Below are 13,364 nucleotides of genomic sequence, written 5' to 3' on the forward strand. Positions count from 1 at the left end.
GCAGAGTCTTCCGCTGGAGTTTATCTATCATCTCCATAACGCTTTCGCGATTACTAAACGATTCTGTCATGAAGCGCGCTGCTCTTCGTTGGATCTTCTCTATCTCTTCTATCAACCCTATCTGGTACGGATCCCACACTGCTGAGCAGTATTCAAGCAGTGGGCAAACAAGCGTACTGTAACCTACTTCCTTTGTTTTCAGATTGCATTTCCTTAGGATTCTTCCAATGAATCTCAGTCTGGCATCTGCTTTACCGACGATCAACTTTATATGATCATTCCATTTTAAATCACTCCTAATGCGTACTCCCAGATAATTTATGGAATTAACTGCTTCCAGTTGCTGACCTGCTATTTTGTAGCTAAATGATAAGGGATCTTTCTTTCTATGCATTCGCAGCTCGTTACACTTGTCTACATTGAGATTCAGTTACCATTCCGTGCACTATGCGTCAATTCGCTGCAGATCCTCCTGCATTTCAGTACAATTTTTCATTGCTGCAACCTCTCGATACACCACAGCATCATCTGCAAAAAGCCTCAGTGAACTTCCGATGTCATCCACCAGGTCATTTATGTATATTGTGAATAGCAACGGTCCTATGACACTCCCCTGCGGCACACCTGAAATCACTTTTACTTCGGAAGACTTCTCTCCATTGAGAATGACATGCTGCGTTCTGTTATCTAGGAACTCCTCAATACAATCACACAATTGGTGTGATAGTCCGTATGCTCTTACTTTGTTCATTAAATGACTGTGGGGAACTGTGTCAAACGCCTTGTGGAAGTCAAGAAACACAGCATCTACCTGTGAACCCGTGTCTATGGCCCTCTGAATCTTGTGGACGAATAGTGCGGGCTGGGTTTCACACGACCGTCTTTTTCTAAACCTATGCTGATTCCTACAGAGTAGATTTCTAGTCTCCAGAAAAGTCATTATACTCGAACATAATACATGTTCCAAAATTATACACATCTGTTCAACGTCCCTTCCTGAAAAAATCCTTTGGAACGCTTCGCTCTTCTAGAGACCTACGGTACGCCGCTGCAAGAAGGGTGGCAAGTTCCTTTGCATACTCTGTGTAAAATCAAACTGGTATCCCATCAGGTCCAGCGGCCTTTCCTCTTTTGAGCGATTTTAATTGTTTCTCTATCCCTCTGTCGTCTATTTCTATATCTACCATTTTGTCATCTGTGCGACAATCTAGAGAAGAACTACAGTGCAGTCTTCCTCTGTGAAACAGCTTTGGAAGAAGACATTTAGTATTTCGGCCTTTAGTCTGTCATCCTCTGTTTCAGTACAATTTTGGTCACAGAGTGTCTGGACATTTTGTTTTGATCCACCTACCGCTTTGACATAGGACCAAAATTTCTTAGGATTTTCTGCCAAGTCAGTAGATAGAACTTTACTTTCGAATTCATTAAAAGCCTCTCGCATAGCCCTCCTCACACTACATTTCGCTTCGCGTAATTTTCGTTTGTCTGCAAGGCTTTGGCTATGTTTATGTTTGCTGTGAAGTTCCCTTTGCTTCCGCAGCAGTTTTCTAACTCGGTTGTTGTACCATGGTGGCTCTTTTCCATCTCTTACAATCTTGCTTGGCACATACTCATCTAACGCATTTTGTACCATAGTTTAGAACTTTGTCCACTGATCCTCAACGCTATCTGTACTTGAGACAAAACTTTTGTGTTGAGCCATCAAGTACTCTGAAATCTGCTTTTTGTCACTTTTGCTAAACAGAAAAATCTTCGTACCTTTTTTAATATTTCTGTTTACGGCTGAAATTATCGATGGAGTAACTGCTTTATGATCACTGATTCCCTGTTCTGCATTAACTGATTCAAATAGTTCGGGTCTGTTTGTCACCAGAGGGTCTAATATGTTATTGCCATGAGTCGGTTCTCTGTTTAACTGCTAAGGTAGTTTTCAGATAAAGCACTTAAAAAAATTTCACTGGATTCCTTTTCCCTGCCGCCCGTTATGAACGTTTCAGTCTCCCAGTCTATATTCGGAAAATTAAAATCTCCACCCAGAACTATAACATGGTGGGGAAATCTACTCTAAATATTTTCCAAATTATTCTTCAGGTGCTCAGCCAAAACAGCTGCTGAGCCCGGGGGCCTATAGAGACATCCAATTACCATGTCTGAGGCTGCTGTAACCGTGACCTTCACCCAAATCATTTCACAATTCGGATCTCCGTCAATTTCCTTCAATAGAATTAAACTTTTCACTCGAGGGAAGACCTGAAACTAGGACCTCTACGTCCGCAGTTGCTCACGCTAACCATGGGTCCACGGCACTCCTTAATGTTCAGTGCCAAACTGTGGCCAACAGCAAAGTAGACCACCCTGTTGCACAACATGCAGCTGAACATAACATACTTGATATCAATGACAGCTTCACTATCCGAACCATCTGGATCCTTCCCTCCATCACCAGCTTTTCTGAACTGTGCAAATGGGAGTTATCCTTACAAAACACTCTCAACTCCCGTAATTATCCCAGCTTCAATGTTCGGTAACATAGTGTCCCCACGCCCTCCATCAGATCCCCACTGTTCTGTTGTCTCCTCCCAATTCTCGTCTCCCACCCTGTTTATGTGCCTGTCTTCCAAAGCACCTACCCATCTTTCCCCGCTTATTGGCATTCTAGTCCCTGCTCGCTCCACCAGACAGCGTTCATCTCTCTTCCCCACCCAAACACTGCTATCCCTTCCCCTTCCCCTCCTACTCCAGTTTGCTGCTTGCACCCCACAATAGTTTCTTTCCAGCCCAAGATGCTGGAGTTGGCAGTCATGTGTGCACAAGGTGTGCTTGCTTGTGTGTATGATTGGTGTATTTCTATTTTGCTGCTGAAGCCCTCTGGCCGAAAACTTTATGCAAGTGTCTTAATTGTGCCTATCTGAATTCACCCGCAGATGTCAATTTCTTTATGCATCTGGTATGTGTGCCAAAAATTTGATATAACATATGAAAAGTAGGATACATCATTCAGTCTTTTTATGACAACTGTCTAATGATACACTTTTTCCATGCTATGCTTTAAGTTCATGTTTTTTTTTGAAAATCATAACTTTGTGCAGGGAAACAAAATACACCCCAGCTTGTGCACTGTAACTCTCTAGTCCTAGTATTAAGTAAAAATAATAATGAAAAGTATCTGGCATTACCATTAACACAGAGCATCTGCAAAGTCTCTCTGCAGTGGTAGCCTTATGTGTCTCATCTAGGCGGTACACACAAGGTTGGCAGCACTGTCAAGTCCTCCCTGCACATGTTCCGTGGACCTACAGTGGTACGGTGGGGTTAGTAGTGTTGCGTGACCATTGCAGCTGCTATTTTTGTTATTGTCTAGTTCCTGTGTAAGTGAAAGCTTACTATTGCAGAGACAGGTTTTTAGTGGAAGAGGTTTTCCATGCAGGAGGAATCTCTATGGAACATGTGAGGTGGGAATTTAGATTTGGTTTTCCTGCTTCAAGGTGTCAACATCGTGACATTGTACATGGTTTAATTCACCAACTCCAGACAACAGGTTGAGTTCACCACAAACTGATAGACCCACAACAGAACAGGCATCACGTTGCAGAGTCACAAAAAGTCAGTGAGCAGATTATGACAAGAGGCTAAAGTCTTTCATACAACAGCACATAAGGCCATAACCAAAGGACAGGGGATGTACCCGTATAAAATTAATGCTGTGCAACAATTACATTGTATGGATCATGAGAAATGAATATCATATTCTGAATGGTTTCAGCTACTTATTAACCGACATCAAGTTGGTGTTTTAGCTCTAACATTTTTCAATGATGAGGATTGGTGTCACCTATATAGCTACATTAACTCCAAAAATTCACTAATTTGGTGATCAGAAAATTAACATGCCTTAAGAAAAACGCCACTGCATAAAGAAATCGGTGTACACATTGCCAAATCGCAAGCACAGATTATAGGGCTGATATTTTTGAATACTACTATCTCTTCGGATGTCTACTGTTCCCAGATAATTTGTCCATTTATTGCTCTGCTCAATGAAAACATACCACTCCCTACAACTTTTAGATGAAATCATCTGAGACAGAGTAATTACAAAACGTCTCGGGCTCCTGCACTCACTGACTATTTCCTCTGTGGTGTGGCTAGAACATGTGTGTATCAAAACAACCCAAAGAATATGGATGAACAAAAGACAGCAATAATTGATTATCTACATTTGATTACATGTGAAACATTTGTAAGGTGCTCACAAATAAATGTAAATGTGTTGCACTATGCCTTCAAGAAAGTCGAAAACATTTCCAGCACTTACTGTGGTATTGGTGAGTACACTGTTTTTAATTGTAGTTGATATAATTAATTTAATTGTTTTAATTGTAATAATGTTAAATCCCACTTCTCAACATAACTGCAGCCACTAGCAGCAAATCCTGGCTCCTTGCTTATACACCAACATGTAAGTGCTGCCAAACTTACATCCTCCCCTCTACGTGAGACCTGTGAAGTTCGCTGCCATGGAGGGACTTTCCGGGATGCACTATAGTTCTTACTTTCACTTAAAGATGACTATTGGAGGGGGAAAAACGTCACATTTGATGAACTTTTACATCTTTGGGGTATATAATAAATTGAATCTCAACTCGATTTTTTGCTGAAATGATTACAAATCTATTTTTACATATCTGGTAGCAATCTTGGGAGTGTTTACCTTTTCTGTGTTTTCAACATAGTATTTTGTGCATGTTTCTCTGTTTAAGAGGTTTAATCTTGCCTTTTTGTAAGTGTAAATTCATTCAGCCTTAGCACAATAGTTGCTCACCGAACACCTACCTATGCATCTCATTAATGCATTGGTGTACATTGATGACACATTAGGAGCACAACAAATTGCGTATCTATGAAAAGGACAGTTTACTACTCACTAACAGGTACAACAGAAAGAAAGCTAAACAAGTAAGCTCTCAGCCAAAATGCCTTCCTCTGGACTCAACATCTCCACTATATAGTCAGCAGCAGTCTAGCCTTTTCATAATAAGGATATATAATAAAGTTGTCTCAGAATGACAAGGCATGCAACATATACATTAAGAAAAATGACTGAAAACTATTTTCAGCTTCCATCTATTTACAGTTATGATCTACAGGTATTCCACAAATATTTTAGGGACAATTTGTCAAAGAATACACAGTTTTTATTTACCAATTCCCTGTGGTGTTCAATGTGGATGGCATGTGTAAGTGGCATTTTTATTTTATTTTTTGCCCATGAATAAAGTGAGTTATGATACTATTCTTTGCACCTATGTTTGCTTTCAGGTATGTAAACATTTCAGCAAAAAAAAAAAAAAAAAAAAAAAAAAAAAAAAAAAAAAAAAAAAAAAATCTAGCTGATTTACAATTGTCTACATACCACCCCCTCCTCACCCAAGACATTGCAGTTTGTCAAATTTGACTTTTTTTCCCATGGAGTCATCTTCAAGTGAAGATAAGAACTATTAATTGCAACACTAAATGCTTTTCATTATTATTCAATATTAATATTAGGACTAACAAGTTACAGAGCACCAGCTTAGGTCTATACTGTCTCCCTGTACGATCTATATATAAAAAAAAAAAAAACTGCAGCATGGAAAAAGTGTTTCTCAACATTTTTTATAAAAAATCTGAATGATGTTTTCTACTTTTTATACGCTATAAACCTTTTATCATACATATTAGATGCATTAAAAAAAACTGAGGTCTGTAGGCGAACTCATTACTAAATGGTAGAGCTCTGAAAACTGGGAAATTGGTACCTGACTAATGACCGGATACATACCCTTGAGCCTTCAGACCTTGCCAGTTAGCAGTTTTATCACCTTACCACTCTCTGCGAGACTACTCAGAATTACCCAATATCAAGCTGAAAATGTATGCAAGGTGCTCCTACAACCATGTTATACCTTATATATATAAAAAGTGAAGACTTGTTTCCATTTATTTCCTTCCCTTTCTGCTCTATTGACAAAAATGAAGAATCATTCACTTGTTTCACATTCTTGCTATAATAATACACTTCTCTTTCCAACTACAACTTTTCTCTCGCATTTTGTACTGATTTACAGTACTTCCTATTCTGTTTCATTTCTTAGAGAGAGCGAGAGAGAGAGAGAGAGAGAGAGAGAGAGAGAGAGAGAGAGAGAGAGAGAGAGAGAGATATGAAGTTTAATTCAAATGTGGGATATGTGGAGTGCAGTGGCAGAAATGACATGATTTCTGGCCATATGAGTACAGGGTTATAAATACAAAATTAAACAGGAGGTAATGCTGGGATAGATCTAATAAGTACAGGTGCGTGTGCCTACTAGATGAAATAGACGATGAAGGCATTGTAAGAATGTATGATCAGATAAAAGAATTTATACAGTTCACTAAGGGAGATGAAAATAATATTATTATGGGGGACTACAATTTAACAGTAGAGAAAGGAAGAGAAGAGGAAAATAGAAGAACATGGGCTTTAAGAAAGAATGAAAGGGAAAGCCACCTGGTAAAATTATGCACAGAGCATAATTTAAGCATAGCTAACATTTTGTTTAGGAATCATTCAAGAAGGCCACGTATGTGGAAGAGAGCTGGAGATATCGAAATGTTTCTGATGGATTATGTAATGATACAGCAGATTGTAAACTTCAAAACACATCCAGGGGCAGATGTAAACTTAGGCAATCCTGAATTTTGGTGATTTAAAAAAACTGCAGGAAGGTAGGAAATATAAGAGATACGACCTGGATAAATTGACAGAATCAAGACTGTTGAGAGTTTCAAAAGGACTGTTGGACAACAACTGACTAGAACACAAGAAAAAAAAGGAGACAAAATGATAGCTTTCAGAGATAAAATAGTGAATGTGGCAGATGATCAAATAAGCAAAAAGAAAATGCCTAGTAAAAATCATTTGATAACCCAAAACATATTGCCTTTAACTAACAAAAAGAGTAAATATAAAAATGCAACTGAAACAGGTGAGAAACAACAGAAACATCTAAAAAAATGAGTGTGACAGAAAATGCAAAATGGCAAAGCAGGAGAAATGCAAGCCTATGGAAGCATGCATGACCAAGGGAAAACTAGATGCTGCCTACAGGAGAGAGAAATTTTGGGGAAGAAAAAAAGCATCTGCATGGATATTAGCAGTGCAGATGGTAAGTCAGTAGTAAGCAGAGGAGTAAAATAAAAAAGAAATAAAATAAAGGTAAAATAAATAGAAGAGATTAGGAGATACTGCAATAATAATTAGACAGAGCACAAAAAAGCCTAGGTTAAAAATAGGCACATCGAATGGATGGTGTTCACTGAGAATTACCGAGACTCTTGACAGGGTAGACCAAGACAAAACTATTCCCACTGGTATGCAAGATATACGAGAAAGGCAAAATAATCTGGTTTTAAGAAGAACGTAATAATTCCAATTCCAAAGAAGGCAGGTGCTGACAGGTGTAATATAATCGGACTATTAGTCTAATAACTCATGGTTGCATAATACTGACACAAATTACTAACAGAAGTAGAGAGAAACTGGCAGAAGGGTACCTCGAGGAACAGCAGTTTGGGTTTCAGAGAAATATAGGTATGCAAGAGGCAGTCCTGGCCCTACGACTTCTTAATATATATGATAAAGGAAGACTAGCCTACATATGGATTTGGAGGAATTTTTGGATTCGAACACACTATTTGAAATACTAAAAGTAGTATAAAATAGAGTGAGTGAAATTTTTTTATAGCTTATGTAGACGTCATATTGCAGAGAAAAAATTCGTGAAAGGGAAGTGTGGTTGAGAAGGGTGAGACAGGGTGGTGGTCCATCCTTGGCATTATTTGTTATGCACACTGAGGAAGCAGTAAAGGAAGCAGAGGAAAAGAAATAACTTGAGGATTGCTGATAACATAGTAATACAGCCATGGAAGGCAAAGTACTTGGAAGAGCAACTGAACAAATTAGACACTGACTTCAAAAACAAACATAAGCAAAAATAAAACATGGGTAATGGAATGCAGTCAAATTAAAATCTGCTAATGCTGAGAAAATTAGATCAGACATGATACACTAAAAGCAGTAGATGACTTTTGTTACTTTGGCAGCAACATAAGTTGTGGTGGTTGAAACAAAGAGCAATAAAATGCAATGGAAAAAAATCATTTTTAAAAAAAGAGAAATTTATTACACTACATATAAATTTTAAATGTTATGTAGTCATTTCTAAAGTTTATCTGCCTGGGCTATAGTCTTGTAGAAATGTGAAACATGGACAATAAGTGATTCACACAAGAAAAGAAGCTTTTCACATGTGGTACTACAGAATCTTAGATGAGCAGATCAATTAGCTAATGAGGAGGTACTTAATTGAATTGCACAAAAAAAAGAAAATTATGGCAAAACTTTACGAAAAAAAGGCATTCATTGATAGGACACACCCTTTCCTAATCTAAAAGCCACTGGGTGAATGGCTAACTCTTCTGCTGACCTTAATTATTGCTTCCCTACCTTTTACTGTTTATGGTATGGTAACCCTGACAGAAGGGTCTCTGGTCTCTCAGTTTGGGTGTTGTGCTTAGGGCTAACAACCCTCTCAGCAAAAAGAAATAGTAACAAATCCTCTAACTTACACATCAGAACGGTTTAAGAAACAATGCTCTATGATGACATGGCAAACAAAAAACTGGCTTATGAATTGGTATATGGAATGCAAGGAGTCTCTATAAACCTGGAAACATGCAAAGATCGCAGTACAAGAAATACAAGTAACAATTGCTGAAATGCAAGAAACAAGATTTCCTGGAGAATACATGCAGAACCTCGGACAATACATTATGTTTAAGAGCAGTGCACAAACAGAAAAGCATGAATTTGTAACAGCATCTCACATTTCAAAGGAGCTGGTTGAAACAGTTATCAGTTTGAGAAAATTAATGAAAGAATATATCATATAATGGAGTAAGGTCGATTGTCAACAGTCATGCACCTACAAACAACAAAGAAGATTATGTAAAAGACAATTTCTATGAATACTTGGAGGGAGTGTGTATGACAACGAACTGCACATCACACCTAAATTGTACTGGCAAACTTTAATGTCAAGGTGGGGAAACAGAAAATTTGGAACTAATGACAGGTAATGAAAGCCTCTATGATGAAACCAATCAAATGGACTGAGAATGATCCATGTCACTGAATCAGAAAGCACAAGTGTTAGAAATATAAACTTTCCACACAATGAGACATGGTACTCTGCAAATGGAGACACATCAAACCAAATCAACCACATATTGATCTCAGACTATGGAGTACAATCAGTGATCTGCATGTACTGGGGTTCCAGCGTAGCCTATTACTCAACTTGGTGGTTGCATCCATGGAACTCAACCTCAAAACAAATCACAGGAAGCACAAAGGATGCACAGTGCATATAAGGGACAATCCTGAAACTAGTCACTAACAAGTGGAAGTGAGCTTCAGATTGGAAGTACTTGACAAAAAAACAGAAGGGATGAATAAAAGCAAGACTGAAGACATCAATGTACTCCGGATTCATTTAAAAAAAAAAAAAAAAAAAAAAAAAAAAAAAAAAAAAAAAAAAAAAAAAAAAACCACGAAGAATCAAAACCACGATAGAGAATATTAAGAATGACCTGAACGAAAACAACATTCGCAAAGTATATGGCACTGTCAATAACAGCAGAAAAGGATGTCAACTGCAAACAGCAGCTACTGACAATATAAATGGAAACATTATCCCTGGATCAGATGATATACAGAAGGCTTGGAAGGAATATTTTGACAATTTATTACACAGGCCCGAGGTAAACAACAGTTTGAAAAAACTGACAACCACATAGTGGCAGACAATGATGAAACACCAGGGGAATTGCTGAAATATGGTGGTCATAAACTTCATGAAAAATTGTTTTATTTTATCCTTAAGATTTGATGAATGGAGGGATCAACCACTGTCCCTAAACACAAGAAAGGAGATAAATGAAAATGCAAGAATTACAGACTAATATTCCTACCAGCCACATACAAAGTACTGTCACATTTAATATTGCAAAAACTCACCTATACTGAGGGCACAGCGGGGGACTATCAAATGGTTTTCAGAAAAATAGATCAACAATAGACAGCATATTCTGCATCAAGACCATCAATGAAAAAAAAATAATTGGTAATACAAGAGTATCTATTACCTGCTCATATACTTCCAAAAAGCCTACAATTCGGTGCACAGAAAAACGATATGGGAAATCGTGGCAGAATTCAAGAAACTCATCAGCTTGGTCAAAATACATATGCAGAAGGCAGCAAGCAAGGTGACATACTGTGGCTAACTATCAGACTTTTGAGAACAAAGCTGGACTGAAGCAAGGTGATATTCTATCCCCACTTATTATCAACCTTGTCAGGGAAAAATTGGTAAGAAAAACCAAATGAGCAACAAATGGGAGCATCATTGACAAACAAAAAAAATATCCTGGTCTATGCAGATGACCTAGTTCCAATAGGAAGTAACATTGATGAAACTGAAAAACTGTTTAAGAAACTAAATGAAACAGGCATGAAAATAAGTTTAAAAATTAATGAAGAAGACCGAATACATGATCATATGACAGGAAAATATGACTACATGACAATGTGATAACCTTCCCATAGAAGATGACACTTCCAAGAACACACTCAATTCCAAATGTCTAGGTGTAAATATAACTGATTGCAATAAGAGACAAGTCTAACACTAAACTTGACTATGGAATGCAAATAAAGTTTACTTTTCCCTCCAAGAACTTCTATTCCCAAATTCTTGATGAGGAAAACCAAGCTGAAACTCTACAACACAATCATCAGGCTATACAGAGCTGAAGTATGGAGCATGACCAAAACTTCCTAAATAAAGCGTACAGAAAAATCTTTGGGCCAACATTTGGCAAAGTAATACAAAGATGGAATTGGAGACCCAATGAAGAATTAATTAAGCTAACTGACCAACCCTTGTTAGCGAGCATTGCCAAAGTGAGAAATTTGCAATGGGCAGGCCATGTTAGAATGGACCAGGACAGAATAGTGCATCAGATATGACAAGAAGATGGAAGGCTCCAGACCCCCTGGGAGACCAGAAGCAGATGGTAACACAAGGCGATCTCTGACTGCAGAATGTTGGATATCACTAAATGCGAGGAAGTGGCAAAATACACGAAGAAAAGGAGGCAGATAGTGAGAGTGGCATGGGATTGTCATGTCCCAAAGAAGCCAACAGCATGAGTGTAACATGGCCTTTCACTATCAAAGTCATGAAATTTCTACCTTGCCCTTTCGTTTTAATTACAAAAAAGCATATAGAGTAATCTGGGAGGTATACAACAGAACATCAGTATCCTAGAATCCGAAAGTACAACATCGAAACATTAGGTACACATGAATTCTTATATGCACTGGAACCCTTTATTTTTGGTGGTAAGTCAGGATTTAAAGTTTTGGAAAAATATGACTTAACGGATAATAAGTGACTATCTTCGTGTAATAACAAACATTTTGAAATGCAGTTACTAATTTTAACCAGCCAGAGGTTGTCATCAGAGTATAATTACTAGTGCTGGAAGCTATGAAGTTAAATTTCTACTGTATTGTCTACATAGTATAGACATATAATTAAAATAATTTAAGGGTAAAGAAACCTACTTACTAAACTGTAGCAATGTAGAGGGCACTCTATTGTGTGTGCTTGTCAACAGCTAACGCTTTATGGTGAGTGGTCTCCTTTATTCTTAAATTATTTTCATTCTGGTGGAACTTTCCCTACTACAGTGGTGTGCAAAACTTATGGACATATGTCACGGCCACGTAACACAGCTTGATGAAACTTCAGCCATAAATAGAAAGAGCTGCTACAGTATAATATACAGAACGCCTCTGAAAGAAAACACAATGAGAATTTAATTCATTTATTCAAAGACAATTCCACTGAAACCACCATGATTTATGATGCTCCCCTGGATATTATAAAATACTGGACATGATTCTTAATAGTGATCAACACACCATAGATGACAATTCGTGTTTTGCAATGTGTTCTCATGCTGGCCACAAGGTTGGTAGGGAGTTCTTCGGCTAGGGCATTCCATTTCTTCACTACCACAGCTGACAAGTGCTGGACGGTCATGGTGTATATGGATATGCTGCAACACCTCTCCAAAATGCATCCCACATGTGCTTGATGATATATAAGTCAGGGTAACGAGCGGAGCAATCCATTCACAGCATGTCCTCTTGTTCCAAGAGCTGCTCCCCCTGGCCAGATTGGATTGGTCATGCACAGCCATCATAAAAATGTCAGGTCTGAATGCATCTAGGAAAAGATGCACAAGGGAGAGGACAGTTTTACAGTGACACTGACCAGAGAGTTTACTGTGCTCAAAGATCTAGAAGTCAGTATGTCCACACGACATAATGCCTCCCCACACCTTAACAGCTGGACCACCAAAAGAATGTGACATTGTTACTGGGTGCAGTACATACCTCATACGGCAAGAGGTGGGAACATGTAATGAAACTAGGAACGCTGTCAAAAATGATTGTTTTAGTGGTCCAGATGTTATCGTGTGGGGAGGCAAAATGTTGCATGGGCGTAGTGACCTAGAAATATTCTGAACATGGCACACTCTCCGATTAAAGTTATTGTGACACCGTACTCATGTGCATCTTTTCTGGCGTGCATTTGGGCCTGAATTCATTTTTATGAATGACAATGCACGGCCAATTTGAAATGTGCAGACAAAGCCGCTCTTGGAACGACAAGCTATTTGGCGAATGGACTGGTGTGGCGTGGCCTGGGCCCCCGCTCTACTTTCCAGGACTTAAATTCCAAAGCCCATCATTGGGGAGACATAGTTCAGTATGCCCACATGTACCAGCAATGATCCACCAGTCACTGGTGGCGTGGAATGCCCTACCACAAGAACTCTTGACAACCTGGTGGCCAGCACAAGCGCACATTGCAGAGCATGCACTGTTGACCATCGGGATCACACATCCTATTCAGGATAATGTTCCCACTTTTGTTTTCTTTGCAGGATCACAAGTTGCAATGACTCCATCATAATTATTGTCTTTGAATAAAATCATCATTTCTGTTTGTCTCATTGCATTTTTCTCTCAGTTACACCGTAGCAGTTCCTTCTATGTATTGCCCAAGTTTCATCGAGTTATGTTACTTGACTGTGACATCATGTGAATGTTACTTTTGTCCTTAAGTTACGCACACCAATGTCACATTGACAAAGAAGTGGAAAACTTATATTACCGGTTGCTGCACCTGGTGACAACTGCCTGG

The sequence above is a fragment of the Schistocerca gregaria genome, chromosome 3, assembly GCF_023897955.1.
Source record: "Schistocerca gregaria isolate iqSchGreg1 chromosome 3, iqSchGreg1.2, whole genome shotgun sequence".
Lineage (NCBI taxonomy): Eukaryota > Metazoa > Arthropoda > Insecta > Orthoptera > Acrididae > Schistocerca > Schistocerca gregaria.